This window comes from Mya arenaria, chromosome 3 (assembly GCF_026914265.1).
Source record: "Mya arenaria isolate MELC-2E11 chromosome 3, ASM2691426v1".
Taxonomy (NCBI): Eukaryota; Metazoa; Mollusca; class Bivalvia; order Myida; family Myidae; genus Mya; species Mya arenaria.
This window is the reverse complement of record NC_069124.1, coordinates 47,704,714-47,720,781: the sequence shown is the minus strand read 5'-3', so window position 1 is coordinate 47,720,781 and position 16,068 is coordinate 47,704,714. Positions and strand designations below refer to the sequence as shown.

The window sequence follows — 16,068 nt, the reverse complement described above, 5'->3', positions numbered from 1 at the left end:
ATGAATGATTCTCGTCCAACTCATAATCCTATTCGGCTCCCGTGAAAAAATTGCATCATCGTGCAGAAACAATTAAACAGCAAAAAAGAAAATAATAAAGTCATCTTGAAACAATTAACCAACCCTTACAAAGACGATTTTCCTCTTTCTGAGAAAAACGAAAAACAAATTGGTTAGTTATTGTAAGCATGAGATAACTTCTCCGGTTCTTTGTTAAACACTACACAACGAAATATCTGCACCAACACAAAAGGAGAACTGAATTGCTTACATAAGTGGTGTTTCTAAGATGGCCAATTAAGTTAACTAAACGTTGTCAACTTTCACCGCTCTCTCTAGGGCATTTTAACCGCAAAAAAACCATAGTTTTTATATTTTTAAGTATGAAACACTTGCTAAACCGAACTTCTTACTTGCATGGCCACTTAAGATATAGAAGAAATGTCGCATCAAAGTGCTACTGATTCGCAAATGGAAAGCATTTTCAGGACATCGTTTCCTATTGCTTTACTTAATTCAACCCATTGAAAGTTGTCTATAAACTTAGTTTTGTATCGAAAAACTGAAAGACATGTAGTTGCATTTATTTTTCATTGTAATGTTATTGTTGGGCATTATCATGTTGCTACGGCAACAAGAAGCTGCATTTAATAAGTTGAAAAATTTTTGAACCTGTAAATATATATCATTTGCTCATCATTACCAATATACATGTACACACAAATGTATGTTCAACCCCTACAAACAAACTTACTCATCAGTCTGTTTCACATTCTGTTTGTGATAGTACATTTGAATTTAGCGTTCTAATGTGAATTTCTGGACACACATGAGCCGTCATTAAATCGCTGAGGCAATAAAATAAACTGTTCTCCGAGAGTAAATTCTTTCAGAGACCGTGACAATGCTTCCGGGAAAATAATTATGTCAAATCGATGCCCTAATTTGGTTCGCGATTAAGCTCGATTAACAAGGCTGGAATAGTTCCATTAGACGCATGAGGTAGGTTTTAGCTCTCTTGATATAAGTCAACTATTAGTTTTAACTAAGCTGTAACAGCAAGTCTGAATGTCTCAGCTTTTGTTGCACAAACAAAGTTTAAACTATAAATACCCGTGAATATTCCTATGTTTATTGGCAGTTGTGAATTCTGATACAATCTTCCAAGATGTAAGATTACGACAAACTCAAATATCTTTATCTCTTTCTATATGACAATGACTGATATTTGGCAGAAATGAGTAAACTATAGTCAGTTAAAATTCAGCTTAACCTGTTAGTGGTATACTGTGGAATATATTACAAATATACAAACAAGGCGTTATGTACAGCCCATACAAACAAACCCATTTGTCGGTCTGTGTTATTTCCTGAATTAGAATGGTACATTTGAGATCAGTGTTAAGGTGTGATTTGCTGGACAAACATTACCCATGGGCTATCATTTACTCGCTAATGGCAATAAAATAAACTCCTCTCCGAGAGTATGTCAATTATTTCAGAGGCCGAGGCATTGCTGCCGGAAAACAATAATGGCAAATCGATGTTCTTATTTGTTTTGGCTTTTTATCTGTATCAACGGGGCTTGGTTCGCTTTTTTGAATCAGGCAAATGTTAATATCATAGATGTTTCCGAATGGGCAACACCATTAAATTTGAAGAATTATTGTTTTTGTTTTGTTTGTTTTTCTTGCGTTGTTCGAACACGAGTTCATATCCAAACCAGTTTTGTTTGTAAAACGTCAACTGCCTATACATGTATACTGTCTATGAATTTATATTCATTGGCAGTGGTGTAAGATGAAACAATATGGTTACATTCATAACGACAACTATACAAAATAGTCATTCCCCATATATATACTACGCAATAGTAAGATAACAAGAAGTCTAAATGATTAAGAATGGGCCGAGTGAGCGTAATGATCGAGCCCTTCTAACTTATTAACATATTACTTCATGGCATCTAAATGACTTAGAACACAACCTTATTGGCTGTCACATTGTGAACGCAAAACTGAGGCAAGGATTGTGTATCGGACGAGTGGCAGGAGTAAAAAACACCCGCGAAAGTTGAAAAAAATATTTATGATTGAGCCTAGTACTAAATGAATGCCTAACTGCAATTATTCATTGGCTGAGAATGTTGGATGTATTCTAAATTCAGTTACAATCGAGTGGATAATGTATTGCTTGTATCAAATCATGGTGATCTTAACCTTGATGGTGTTGTTGTGTTTTGTTTAAATAACACTTCTAGTATGGCGCATATCATATACACTGAAGGCAATAAGGCAATTATGATTATTTTCCGCTAAGGCATTCAAGTGTTGGGACAAGTCTGAAGTCATGTTCTCCTTAACATATTTTACCCCCCAGTATATACCAATATTTCTGATCATTCCAAGAGAGTAGGTAGCCATGTAATATTGATATTTTTGAAGCATGATCAAAAGTGTGCCGTCTTTGTTATTTCGTGACATAAGTGTATGTTAGTCCTTAACCGTGGGCTTTGCGGCCTGTATTTCATGGTACAATTCAATCGTTCAAGGTTATCAGGAAACTTGGAATAAGACATGCCGATTCGACTTAAGGATATTCCCACCTAAAATTGATAAACTTTCGTTCTTTTCAAATTTTTTATCTGCTGGCAATTATATGTACCTCTAATTTGCAGGAAATTAATTCTGATAACAATCTCAGACAACTGAGTAATTAGCAGAAAAATGCAATCTAACTGCATCGATCTTTATGGTTGCGACTAATAGCAGAGTGTATTTAGAAAATGATTGAAGCTCATCTAATTAAAATCCAAAATTAATTAATTTAAATTCCCTTAATACTTCGCTTTTTACGTAACGATAAAAAAGGCAACATTGGTTGGCGAGTGAGTATAGCATGTACCGAAACCAAAGCCGACACGATCCAGGTTCAACGAGATACCTCGTAAAACATTATTTCCGGGAAAACAAGGATGATATGACAATATATCAATCAACCCATTTATCTTCTCCATAAGTATCTAATAACAACAACATATCTGACCGATTTATTCTAAGTAATTGCAGAAAGAGAGTCGTTTATAGCATAGAACGTATTAATAATGAAAGTAAGATTTCGTTTACACTATACAGCAAACGGTAGACACAAAAATGTGGGTTAGGATGGTAAAACCTTTGAATGTCAGGATTTCAAAATATCTTATATTCAGATAATTTTCTTTTGGAAGCTCTATTAAATGTAGGGGGTTACTAGGAAAATTATGAAAACAATGGTGCAATCTGGTGCATTCTGGGCGTTCTGAGGAAGTTTTATTTAGTACTGGAAATGGACAGTTTTAGGATCGTGTAGTCAAGTACACATACTGCAACTTCGGCTGATTTTTTTTTTTTTTTTTTTTTTTTTGTCAGAATCATGTGGGTTCAGCTGCGTACTCGCGTATAGGCAGCTATACGCGCCTGAAATATAGCCTAGTAGATATTAACTCGTTTTAAGAAGTCTATTGGGATTCAAGTTCACCTATTACATGCCAATGAGTTTAAGACTAGGTTAAAGCTGCACACTCACAGATTGAACTTTTTGATAACTTTTTTTTATTTTTTGTCTTGAAACCAGCAAATATTTGCGTAAATATCTGCAAACCAATTATAAAAGACTGCTGACAAAAGATCAGATCGCAGCTTTACATATTTCCGTCCCAAAATTGATGTTTTATGCATTTTTCTTCAACCGTTTAATAGTAACGGTTTAAGCCATAAAACATTATATTTGGAATGGAAATATGAAGATCTGCGATCTGATCTTTTGTCAGGAGTCTTTCATCATTGATTTGCAGATTTTTACGCAAACATTTTCTAATTCCAAGATAAAAAAAATAAAAAAAAGTTTAAAAAACGGTAAATCCGTGAGAGTGCGGCTTTAAGGGTGCTATATGAACACCCGCTTTGTACACATTATTTAAAAAAGTAGATACAACGTGTGCCTATCATAGACGACATATTAAAAACTGATTGAACTGAAAGATAAAAGCCCTTCTGCGCAACTCTGGTATTACCTCTTGCAGCGTTAAATCTTATCTAGATATAATTAAAGCAAGACTGGCTGAATTTAGATTGCTTGAAAATTAGAGCAAGACTGGTTAATTTAGATTGCTTAATGAAAATTTTAAGTCATTTACAGAATAATTAGCGTACAGTTGTTTAAGAAGTATTGGTTCTAAAAGCTGATTTATATTCAATTTAAAGAAGATTTCGGTATGTAATACCACCGGATTTGAAAACCGTGTTACAGTCAGACTGAGCTGCATTGATTCTTCACATATGTTTGCCAATTTCAATGGCCATGAACCTAAGAACTATTCCGAGAGACCGATAGAATCAGTGCTAACTCAAAAGGCCAGAATTAGCTGCAAATGGTTAACATGACACATACAATTCCTATTTATACCATAGTATTGTGTTTTGTTTGTGCATGTTCCATGGTATTTGGCGATTTCCCATAGAATTGTTACGTTCCGATAACGAAGGACAAACATTTTTTGTCAAAACTCTTGTCACCATCATACAAAGTTTTTGTTCAATCCAAAGACAGCCATAGAAATAAACTCCAAGTCAAGGACATGACCGTGTAGCTATCAACATTTTTTCTCAAAAAAATATGAATTTATAGGAATTTTACTTCAGTCTGACAAAAAACCGTCGTTTTGCACAGTAATCGCATTTTGTTTGAAATATGAATTTTAAACAAATATTACAGAACCCTAAAATGTTGACATCCATATAGTATATTTTGTTCGCGATATCTGCCCTATATAAATTGTAATTCATCCATATTGGCAGATGTAGTGTTATTACATGAAGTGCTAAAGTTATTTTCAACTTATAAACATTTATAATTAGGGAAAATTCTTGTTATTTCTACCAATTCTTAACGAAAGGCGTTTAATAAGAGAGTCAAAAACGTCACCAATGATATATAGAACAATAAATAACTTTCGGCAGTATTAATCAGATGGTGAATGCAATGTCTTATTTGGAGTCAAAGAAAAGCCGTCGGTAAGTCCGTATATAATTTCAAGAATAGCAAGAATCCAATCATAGGAAATGTCAAAGGGTAATCCATACGGTCAATGGATGTCTCAGCGACCTAGCTCCGGAAATTCGCAATAGCATTGGCTGCGTTTAACGTAGCAATCGATGATTTGAATAAATCGTCACACGGAAAATAATGGGCCGGTGTTCCATAAATCACCTGGGATGTGCCACAATGTTTATTTAAGTTTTGTTTTGCTTAAAATGATAATTGATAGTCACATAATGTGCTTTGCTGACCAAACATTTCCCATTCTCCATCATTTACTCGCTAATGGCAATGAAATAAACTCCTCTCTGATAGTATGTCAATTATTTCAGAGGCCGATGCATTGCTGCCGGAAAACAATAACGGCAAATCGATGCTTTTAATCTTTTCAATTTTCCACAAGGCTGCACTAATTTATTTGAACGATTAAGGCTAGCTCTCTTTCTCTGAATCAAACGAATGTTAATATCGAAGATTCTGATGAATTGACAACACCATTTAATTTGAAAGGTTGTCGTTTTGTTCTGTTTGATTTTCTTGCGTGGTTAGAAATTGATTTAATATCCAAACCAGTATCATTTGTAAAACGACAAAGCATAATGTCTATGAAATACAACATGCTTAATTTCATGACGACAACCATATAAAATATTCATTTCTCATTTGTATTGCATTCAGTTTCAGTCAAATTGATACGTGCGTTGCTTGTCCGATATCGTGGTGACCTTGACCTTGATTAATTCTCCAATTGGCACAAGAACACTACACGAACGGCTTCAAATCACATGCATGGAAGGCAATGATTAGGTACATCTAAGGCTTACATTTTAGGGTAGTAGGTCAGGTGTGTGCGCAAGAACAATACTTGTTTAAACCCCAATAAAACAGTTTCGCAGACCGTTTGAAGGCTTTAGCTTCAACATGTATAACTTAACATAATTTGATGCATGTATATTGCGAAGTCAATCTTTGTTTTTTCGTAATGCTGTTTGTCTATCTTTAAAGGTATGCTTGGCCTTAACCGTCGGCTTTGTTACATGGTTTTCGTAAAATATATTGCTGCCTGGGTTATCATGGTATAATAAAATCGTTCCAGGTTATCTGGAAACTTTGAATGAACCATTGCTTTCCATGCCGTTTTACCTAATCCAATCTCACTGAAGTCCTCGATTTTTATTACTGCCACTTATAGCAAAGTATTTAGGAAACATTTGAAGCTAATCTAATTAAAACCCACATTTGATATATTTAAATTCCCTAATCATTTCATTTTAGAAGATTATAATGATAAAAGTGACATTGGTTGACAAGTGATTGTAGCATGTACTGCAACTAAAGTGGACACGATCTAGATTAAGCGAAATACCTCGTCAAACGATAGTTCATGGAAAACAAGGACGATTTTACAATATATCAATCAACCCATTAATCTTCTACATAAGTATCTAATAACAACAACAACAACATATCTGACCGATTTATTCTAAGAAATCGCAGAAAGGGAGTATTTTATAGCATAGAACGTATGTATAAAAATACTATACAGCACAACTATGTTGCAATGGTATATACAAATATGTGAGCTACGATTGTAAAACCTTTTGAGTCAGATCTTTATAAATATATTATGTTCAGTGAATTTTCATTTAGAAGATGCATTCTCTTTAGCCTATGTATTAGCTTGTTTTAAGAACCCATGGTAATTCACATTCATCTATGGCACGCCAAAGGGCTTTGGGTAAGTGGTTTGCTATATACGATATTTTGGTTTGGGTACATTTTATTTTTGCAAAAAAGATACAACGTATTGCAAATATAGATAAGAATTAAGAATTGGGCTGAAATAATTAACGCTGATCTGATATTGCATACGTCTTAAAGGGGCTCGCTCATGTTTAGGGGCCAACTATTAGGGTTTTTTCCTGGTAATGTATCTGAAAACAATCAATTTTATCATTATTTGACTCTATGATATCGAAATTGCTGGAAAAAAAGAGTTTAAAAAGAATTTTAGTTTTAGTTGGGTGCGAACTCAAGCCCGGCGGTAAAGAAAAAGCAGACGCCTTTACCACAAGGCCACCGTCATAAAAAAGAGCATTTTACAAAAAAAAAAAACATTCTCATTCATGTGGTACGCATAGCATCATCACTCTGGTGAACGAGAATGAAAAGAAACATGATCGAGTCCGTTAAAGATTGCATGAAAATTATAGCAAGACTGTTAGATTAAATGTCATTTACAGATTAGTTAATGTAAATATGCACATTTTTGTAGAATTATTTGTTCTAAGATTGATTTAATTTCAACTTGAATAAGAACTAAAAGTTATTCAATACCACCAGATTTAATATCCGTGTTACAATCAGACTGAGCTGTATCGATTATCAGGCAGTTCTGACGGTTTGAATGACTCTGAACTTTAGAATTATTCCGGGAAACCGGAATTAGCTGCAAATGGCAAACATGACACATACAATACCTATGTATACCATAGTATTGTATTTTGTTCATGCATGTTCCATGGGTTAGGGCAATTTTCAACAGAATCGTTACGTTCCGATATCGAATGACAAACATTTTTTTCGAAAGCATTGTCGCCTTTATACTATTATTTTTGTGATCTAAAAATGACAGTCCATGTCTTCAACATGGCGGCAAAGCTATCCACACTTAGTATTTTGCATTAAGTTCACGTGGTACGTATACTATTACGTTTAATCATTGACAGGCGGCAGATGGTATGTTGTTGTTGTTGTTTTTTGCAATTTGATATTACGTTTCTTCATGTTTTAGGCCCATTGTTAGGCCGTAAATGTTGCACGTGAATCAAAATTAGCCTGGTGGTTTTTGGTGGAGGGAAAGCGTCAATCATTCAATGCTTCAAGACCTTGAAATGCTTAGTTCATTTGCAAATAGTAGTAAAACCAAACTATATGTCAAAATGTATAATAATGCATCTTTTCAAAAAAAAAGTCTTTGAACACAAAATATTTTTTGAAATCTGAATATTCGAAGGGTTTAATCATCTTAGTACACTGCGTTCTTGTTTTTTTCTTTCAAAGGCTGTACTTTAAAGTGTAACCGAAGTCTAACATTCATCATTAATACGTTCTGTGCTATAAAAGACACTCTTTCTGCGATTTCTTAAAATAAATCGGTCAGATATGTTGTTGTTATTAGATACTTATGCAGAAAATTAATGGGTTGATTGATATATTGTCATATTGATTTCAAGGAAATCCTGTTTTACGAGATATCTAACTGAATCTGGATAGTGTCTGCTTTGGTTTCAGGTAATGCTGCAATCACTTAGCACCATTTTTCCTTTATATTTTCTATCATGTAAAAATGAACTATCTAGGGCATCTAAATAGATTATACACTCTGTTTTTTATGCGCAGCAATAAAGATCGAGGACTTAAGCATGGAAAGCAATGGTGAATTCCAAGTTTTCAGATAACCTAGAATAATTGAATAATACCAGGACAATCCAGGATGCAAAGGATTTAACGAAGACCCTGTTACGAGGCAAAACATACACTTAACGAGAGACAAACATCTTCACAAAGACCCTGTTACGAGACACACGGTTAGGATAACATACAACAAACGAGAGACAAACATCTTCACAAAGACCCTGTAACGAGTCACACGGTTAGGGTAACATACACTTAACGAGAGACAAACATCTTCACAAAGACCCTGTAACGAGTCACACGGTTAGGGTAACATACACTAAACGAGAGACAAACATCTTCACAAAGACTCTGTTACGAGACACACGGTTAGGGTAACATACACTAAACGAGAGACAAACATCTTCACAAAGACCCTGTAACGAGTCACACGGTAAGGTTAACATACACTAAACGAGAGACAAACATCTTCACAAAGACTCTGTTACGAGACACACGGTTAGGGTAACATACACTAAACGAGAGACAAACATCTTCACAAAGACCCTGTAACGAGTCACACGGTTAGGGTAACATACACTAAACGAGAGACAAACATCTTCACAAAGACTCTGTTACGAGTCACACGGTTAGGGTAACATACACTAAACGAGAGACAAACATCTTCACAAAGACCCTGTAACGAGTCACACGGTTAGGGTAACATACACTAAACGAGAGACAAACATCTTCACAAAGACTCTGTTACGAGACACACGGTAAGGGTAACATACAATAAACGAGAGACAAACATCTTCACAAAGACCCTGTTACGAGTCACACGGTTAGGGTAACATACACTAAACGAGAGACAAACATCTTCACAAAGACCCTGTTACGAGACACACGGTTAGGGTAACATACACTAAACGAGAGACAAACATCTTCACAAAGACTCTGTTACGAGGCACACGGTTAGGGTAACATACACTAAACGAGAGACAAACATCTTCACAAAGACCCTGTTACGAGACACACGGTTAGGGTAACATACACTAAACGAGAGACAAACATCTTCACAAAGACTCTGTTACGAGGCACACGGTTAGGGTAACATACACTAAACGAGAGACAAACATCTTCACAAAGACCCTGTTACGAGACACACGGTTAGGGTAACATACACTAAACGAGAGACAAACATCTTCACAAAGACTCTGTTACGAGACACACGGTTAGGGTAACATACACTAAACGAGAGACAAACATCTTCACAAAGACCCTGTTACGAGACACACGGTTAGGGTAACATACACTTAACGAGAGACAAACATCTTCACAAAGACCCTGTTACGAGACACACGGTTAGGGTAACATACACTAAACGAGAGACAAACATCTTCACAAAGACCCTGTAACGAGTCAAACGGTTAGGGTAACATACACTAAACGAGAGACAAACATCTTCACAAAGACCCTGTTACGAGACACACGGTTAGGCTAAACTTCACTAAACGAGAGACAAACATCTTCGCAAAGACCCTGTAACGAGTCACACGGTTATGGTAACATACACTTAACGAAAGACAAACAACTTCACATAGACCCTGTTACGAGGCAAAACATACACTAAACGAGAGACAAACAACTTCACAAAGACCCTGTTACGAGGCACACGGTTAGGGTAACATACACTTAACGAGAGACAAACATCTTCACAAAGACCCTGTTACGAGACACACGGTTAGGGTAACATACACTAAACGAGAGACAAACATCTTCACAAAGACCCTGTAACGAGTCACACGGTTAGGGTAACATACACTAAACGAGAGACAAACATCTTCACAAAGACCCTGTAACGAGTCACACGGTTAGGGTAACATACACTAAACGAGAGACAAACATCTTCACAAAGACCCTGTTACGAGACACACGGTTAGGGTAACATACACTAAACGAGAGACAAACATCTTCACAAAGATCCTGTTACGAGACACACGGTTAGGGTAACATACACTAAACGAGAGACAAACATCTTCACAAAGACCCTGTTACGAGTCAGACGGTTAGGGTAACATACACTAAACGAGAGACAAACAACTTCACAAAGACCCTGTTACGAGGCACACGGTTAGGGTAACATACACTAAACGAGAGACAAACATCTTCACAAAGACTCTGTTACGAGGCACACGGTTAGGGTAACATACACTAAACGAGAGACAAACATCTTCACAAAGACCCTGTTACGAGGCACACGGTTAGGGTAACATACACTAAACGAGAGACAAACATCTTCACAAAGACTCTGTTACGAGGCACACGGTTAGGGTAACATACACTAAACGAGAGACAAACATCTTCACAAAGACCCTGTTACGAGACACACGGTTAGGGTAACATACACTAAACGAGAGACAAACATCTTCACAAAGACCCTGTTACGAGACACACGGTTAGGGTAACATACACTTAACGAGAGACAAACATCTTCACAAAGACCCTGTTACGAGACACACGGTTAGGGTAACATACACTAAACGAGAGAAAACATCTTCACAAAGATCCTGTTACGAGACACACGGTTAGGGTAACATACACTAAACGAGAGACAAACATCTTCACAAAGACCCTGTTACGAGTCAGACGGTTAGGGTAACATACACTAAACGAGAGACAAACAACTTCACAAAGACCCTGTTACGAGGCACACGGTTAGGGTAACATACACTAAACGAGAGACAAACATCTTCACAAAGACTCTGTTACGAGGCACACGGTTAGGGTAACATACACTAAACGAGAGACACAACTTCACAAAGACACTGTAACGAGGCACACGGTTAGAGTAACATACAATAAACGAGAGACAAACATCTTCACAAAGACCCTGTAACGAGTCACACGGTTAGGGTAACATACACTAAACGAGAGACAAACTTCTTCACAAAGACCCTGTTACGAGACACATGGTTAGGGTAACATACACTTAACGAGAGACAAACATCTTCACAAAGACCCTGTTACGAGGCACACGGTTAGGGTTACATACACTTAACGAGAGACAAACATCTTCACAAAGACCCTGTAACGAGACACACGGTTAGGGTAACATACACTAAACGAGAGAAAAACATCTTCACAAATACCCTGTTACGAGACACACGGTTAGGGTAACATACACTAAATGAGAGACAAACATCTTCACAAAGACCCTGTTACGAGGAACACGGTTAGGGTAACATACACTAAACGAGAGACAAACATCTTCACAAAGACCCTGTTACGAGGCACACGGTTAGGGTAACATACACTAAACGAGAGACACAACTTCACAAAGACCCTGTTACGAGTCACACGGTTAGGGTAACATACACTTAACGAGAGACAAACATCTTCACAAAGACTCTGTTACGAGTCACACGGTTAGGGTCACATACACTAAACGAGAGACAAAACTTCACAAAGACATTGTAACGAGGCACACGGTTAGGGTAACATACACTAAACGAGAGACAAACATCTTCACAAAGACCCTGTTACGAGGCACACGGTTAGGGTAACATACACTAAACGAGAGACACAACTTCACAAAGACCCTGTTACGAGTCACACGGTTAGGGTAACATACACTAAACGAGAGACAAACAACTTCACAAAACCCTGTTACGAGACACACGGTTAGGGTAACATACACTTAACAAGAGACAAGCAACTTCACAAAGACCCTGTAACGAGGCACACGGTTAGGGTAACATACACTTAACGAGAGACAAACATCTTCACAAAGACCCTGTAACGAGTCACACGGTTAGGGTAACATACACTAAACGAGAGACAAACATCTTCACAAAGACCCTGTTACGAGGCACACGGTTAGGGTAACATACACTAAACGAGAGACAAACATCTTCACAAAGACCCTGTTACGAGGCACACGGTTAGGGTAACATACACTAAACGAGAGACAAACATCTTCACAAAGACCCTGTTACGAAGCGCACGGTTAGGGTAACATACACTAAACGAGAGACAAACATCTTCACAAAGACCCTGTTACGAGGCAAAACATACACTTAACGAGAGACAAATATCTTCACAAAGACCCTGTTACGAGACACACGGTTAGGGTAACATACACTAAACGAGAGACAAACATCTTCACAAAGACCCTGTAACGAGTCACACGGTTAGGGTAACATACACTTAACGAGAGACAAACATCTTCACAAAGACCCTGTTACGAGACACACGGTTAGGGTAACATACACTAAACGAGAGACAAACATCTTCACAAAGACCCTGTTACGAGGCACACGGTTAGGGTAACATACACTTAACGAGAGACAAACATCTTCACAAAGACCCTGTTACGAGGCACACGGTTAGGGTAACATACACTAAACGAGAGACAAACATCTTCACAAAGACCCTGTAACGAGTCACACGGTTAGGGTAACATACACTAAACGAGAGACAAACTTCTTCACAAAGACCCTGTTACGAGGCACACGGTTAGGGTAACATACACTAAACGAGAGACAAACATCTTCACAAAGACCCTGTAACGAGTCATACGGTTAGGGTAACATACACTAAACGAGAGACAAACATCTTCACAAAGACCCTGTAACGAGTCACACGGTTAGGGTAACATACACTAAACGAGAGACAAACAACTTCACAAAGACCCTGTTACGAGACACACGGTTAGGGTGACATACACTAAACGAGAGACAAACATCTTCACAAAGACCCTGTTACGAGTCAGACGGTTAGGGTAACATACACTAAACGAGAGACAAACAACTTCACAAAGACCCTGTTACGAGGCACACGGTTAGGGTAACATACACTAAACGAGGGACACCTATATATATCAAAATATATTCATTAACAAATGTTGGGGCTTACCGCCTTGGAGAGTTCAGCGAAACTGGTGTTTACTGGGGTGTTAACATGTTTATGAGTACTTTACATCAAACTTGTCCATACACTTAAATTTGATTAAAACTGAATGCAATACATATGAGAAATGAATATTGTAGTACAGTATTATTTTGCCAATTCGAGAATCCATCAAGGTAGAGATCATCATGATATCGGACAAGCAACCCATTATCAATTTGATTAAAACTGAATGCAATACATATGAGAAATGAATATTTTGTATGGTTTTCATCATGAAAGTAAGCATACAGTATTATTGTTCACCACTGCCAACGATTATTGATTCATAGACAGTATGTTTTGTCGTTTTCAAAAGGTACTGGTTTGAATATGGAATCATTTTCGAACAACGCGAAAAAGACAAACACAACAAAACAACAACTGTTCAAATAATGTTATTGATGTGGTCCATTCATCGGGATTTCTGATATAACCACATGCCTGATCCAAAGAAGGAGAACCAACCTCAATCGTTCAGATGAATAAATGCAGCTTTGCTGGTAGAGATAAATCTCAAAAACAAATTAGAGCATCGATTTGCCATCATTGTTTCCGGCAGCAATTCACACCATAACAGTTATCAATTATCAATTTTAGCAAAATCAAAGTTAGCTTTAAAGTAATTAAAAATGAATTGTAGTAAATCCCAGGTGATTTAAGAAACACCAACCCATTAACTTTCATGTGACGTTTTCACTTTAACATCGATTTCTACATCAAACGAGGCCACTCACTGGTACTGTAATTATTTCGCTGCTAGTCTCACTAAGACATTTCTTGACCGAGTGGAATACATTGTGACATTTCCTATGATTTGTTTGTTGTTATTCCTTATACTTTATGTGAACAGACCGAAACTGCTGATCGAAGGAATTTTCTTCTACTCCAAATAAAACATATTGCATTCGCCATCTGAGTTTTGCTCCTTGTAGTAATTTATTTGTCTTTTATATCATTGGTATCGTATGTAGGTTTTCTTAATTTAACCCTATAAACTTATTTCCAAAACAATCAGAAATAATTCGTTTAAGTTTAACATGTACTGGTAACATTTTGGCTAAGGCATACATATTCACAAAACACGCCTTACTTTAGGTCTTACTAATTAGTTACTCGCCATGTTTGACGTAGAAATCGATGCTTAAATGAAAACGTCTCACGGAAACTAGTGGGCTTGTGTTCCATAAATCACCTGCGATGTGCCATTATTTTTGTTCTTTATATAATTTGAGATTATTTTAATGTTGCTCAGTTCATAATTGATAAAAATGTACACATTAATTGATGAAATGTACACACTTATTGATAGAAATGTGCACTCTCATTGAGAGAAATGTACACTCTCATTGATAAAATGTACACATTAATTGATGAAATGTACACATTAATTGATGAAATTTGCACTCTCATTGATAGAAATGTACACTCTCATTGATAGAAATGTACACATTAATTGATGAAATGTACACATTAATTGATGAAATGTACACATTAATTGATGAAATGTACACTCTTATTGATAGAAATGTACACTCTCATTGATAGAAATGTACACATTAATTGATGAAATGTACACTCTTATTGATAGAAATGTACACTCTCATTGATAGAAATGTACACATTAATTGATGGAATGTACACACTTATTGATAGAAATGTACACTCTGATTGATTCAAAATAAATAAATTGTAAGTCAATATTTTATATGAGTTATACAATTGAAATGTCCAACTTGTGATTGACATGTTTTAATGTAAATACTGTCCAGAACATATTCATCTACACACACTCTTATGTGATCCTAATAGCTGGGTTATCAATACTTCGCAATAGTGGTTGAAAAATAAAGGTAATCGCATTCAGGTAGACGGGATATAACCGTAGAATTAGCTTTAATCATGTTGGCAACGATGACTTCCCCTTGGTGTATCGGTACGTAAAATAAGTGTATATAGACAAACGCATTGCAGCATTCGGAACTCCTCGGGCATTTTCCATCGAAAACAATCTAACATGTATATGGGCGTTAACAATGTAATAATAACGAGAACGCAGTACAAAAAGACACAATCATCCGTAGAAAAGCACACGATGTCAGTGCCTACAAATGCACGTATATAACCAGCAATCTTTAAAAAATCTTCTCGATATATTAAGCAGAAGCATCTCCAGGTCTTTACCTTTCTGTGTGCAATTTGCATTGTCTAAACATTTGATTAATCTGAGATCGAATATATTACTCAATCTGACAGATTAGTAAAACTGTCAAGAAACGATTTTCCAGACACATTCTTCAAACTACGTTGCTGTCGATCGCTAAGACAGAAAGGGCAGATTAACGAGGGCGTAATTGGCATAAGCAGTCTGCAACAACAGGCGTGCATCATCTTGAGACTAAACACTGCAACGAGGGACTTGTGCCAAATCCATCAAACCTTAGCTATTTAACAAGGACCATGAACTGTCTGATTGCGTTAATGCATTACATTATAGGTTTCGTGTAGTATATTAGACAAGTATGAACATATTTGTTTGCAAACGTTCAAGTTTGAAAACTGAAAAATAAAGGTACAATCGAACCCCCGTTGGCTCGAACTCCTACGTACCGGCGAAAATACCTCGAGCCTCGGAAAATTCGA

The 16,068-nt window shown here is 36.7% G+C and overlaps 1 protein-coding gene across 7 annotated transcripts in view; it reads right to left on the bottom strand.

The window, feature by feature from the left end:
* Positions 1–16,068, bottom strand: part of LOC128227336 (neuronal membrane glycoprotein M6-a-like) — a 70,111-nt gene that overhangs the window by 31,799 nt on the left and 22,244 nt on the right. The window lies entirely within an intron of this gene.